The sequence below is a fragment of the Myzus persicae genome, unplaced genomic scaffold, assembly GCF_001856785.1.
Source record: "Myzus persicae strain clone G006 unplaced genomic scaffold, MPER_G0061.0, whole genome shotgun sequence".
NCBI classification, from domain to species: Eukaryota; Metazoa; Arthropoda; class Insecta; order Hemiptera; family Aphididae; genus Myzus; species Myzus persicae.
Window position 1 is genome coordinate 433762 of NW_019101653.1, and position 2427 is coordinate 436188.

General features: G+C 39.2%; 1 protein-coding gene across 2 annotated transcripts in view; it reads right to left on the reverse strand.

The window, feature by feature from the left end:
* LOC111029941 (cadherin-99C) overlaps positions 1-501 on the reverse strand; it is a 57183-nt gene extending 56682 nt beyond the window's left edge. For both annotated transcript variants that reach the window (XM_022309197.1, XM_022309196.1), the window contains exon 1: positions 220-501. The gene's annotated coding sequence lies outside the window, so the exon portion shown is untranslated. The remainder of the gene's footprint in view (positions 1-219) is intronic.
* Between the last annotated feature and the right edge of the window lie 1926 nt (positions 502-2427).

The following is a 2427-nucleotide window of genomic DNA, read 5'->3' on the forward strand; positions in this document are numbered from 1 at the left end:
CCCCCCCCCCCCTCCCCCGACGATCAATTTCTGCTCAGCTTCCCCGCAAGTCTCACTGATCACAGATCACCGAGGCTACAATTACGTCTGTTTCCACTAATGATCATACGTCGCCGGGTTGACAGACGACGACGACGTAGGGTATTAAAATAATATGCGCTCAAGGAACGGCGAAAAGAACGACGTCTTCTGCCGGTTATTTTTGAATTTTTTCCTCACCTTATCGTCGAGACCTCCGCTGTTGCGTGATGCACCTGTACGAGTCCTCGGGGAATTGCAGTTATCGAGTATTATCCATGTCACGGGCGGCGATCGAATTTTTCGTCACGACACACACTCGCGGCGACGCACGCACTCGGGGGTTCACTCTCGAAAGGGAGGGAGCGAGTGATGAAAAACGGTTTGACTCTATTTAAATGATTCGAATTCCGGACGGGCGCCAAACGCACGAAACGACGAACGACAACGACTGACTGGAACGCGTGCGCGCCGAACGAATGTTACCGGCAGACTAACACGACGTCACGACGACGGCGGCCGGGCGGCGTCGTACGGCACCACCAGTGTCCACTACCACCACCACCATCAGTCACAACTAGAGACAACTACTACCACTACACCACCACAACTACTATTACTACTACTACTACAATAATACGACTATTATACGTTTATACGACACTGCAAAGTACCCGCCACGGTGAGACCGCAGACATTCCGGTGTCCACACGCGGGATCCGTTGATCGCGTCCCCGTGTAAACATTATCTGTATTATATCACACATCAACACAATAATATTATATAATGTTATGGTTTTGTTTTTCACTCAGGTAAAGGTAGGCTATACTAACTGTTATATGATCCAATCTGGAAGCACGGCTCGCCGTTCGATATTATTCGTTATTTTTGCAGAGTAGGTATAGGTTAGGTTATTATTTACTTATAATTTATTATTACTGCTGATTCATCACTACGTAATATTTACCATTAGATTTTTTTATTTTGTTTACTAAAAAAAAAATAATTTCTATGTATAGATGGTAATGGATAGTAATATAGTATGCTATCAGTGCGGAGATCAACTCCTTCAAAATTCGACAAATCTACCAATTCCAAGATTACACTGAGTGTAACTCTTTTACACGTTGTAAGTAACATTTTTGGAGCATGAATTAAATTTTCGATAAACTATCTATTGCTTATTACAATGGCGTTCATGTTTAATATTTGGACACATTATGGAACATTTTGGCTTCAAGATTTTATGTTTTGACCCGTCAAAGTTGCACCTTACAGGGCGGGAGGACTAGATTGATTTTCTAAAATATAATATTTCACATGGGCGGACGGGGCATTGCGGCAGTCAGACACCCTATATGCTATTGCCTATAGCAGTTAGTATACGACCTATTATATGGGTACCTGTAGTCCGTAGGTATTGTATTATATTTTATTGTGATCCACCAGCTGTATGGGCTTACATGTGTGAAGCGTCTACATTGTTTGCGGTGTTTTCGTACACACGTGGGGCTGCCGCCGCATACCTCTCATATCCAAGGAAGCTATACATAACATAAATATAGTATTTTATTTTAGGCATGTAGGTATTATTTGAGGTTTAGGTATACGGTCTACCTATTATTTATCGCTATGTGGTGTATATTTTACATAGTATTTTTTCTTCGTATTTTTGTTATTGTCCTCTCACATCATAAAATATATCTACGAGACGAGTTAAGGTTGGAAAAACAATATAATATCTTGCAGCGTACAATATTGTCATCTACACGCGTCTCTACCTCCGACCAGGGCATAACCTAACCGTTGTATAATATAATAAAATATAATATAATATCATAATAATAACACCCGCCGCGGCAGCACATCCGGGCCGGACACCGCATCAGGCGTCACACGATGCAACGGTACAGTGACCGAAAGGAAGAAGATCGGCTTATGCTGTGTACGTAATAGTACATACATTTGTTGATAATGTATGTATTTTGATCGCACGACACGAATCATATGGTTTTGGTTCCATTTATATAATGTACTATATACTATATACTGTATTATGATTTATGAATTATAAATATATGTATACCTAATATAGTATTATATTATAGATGTCAGTGATTTGCAGTATATCGATTTACTCTGTGATTTATAATCCTTATAATATGACCGTATAGGTACATCATAATTAGCGCTGTGAATTTGTAGGAAAGTGCATTTTTTTGGCGATTGTGAAACGTATAGCTTTGTAAGAACATAATTTGAATTATGTAATTACGAATCCATTTATGCAACTATTATTTTGAATTTTTTTGAATTTTTTGACATTTTGTTTAGGACATTTTTGTGCATTATTAGGTCATATTTTCCTTTTTTGTTCATTTTCCTATATTTTTAATCAAATTCCGTCA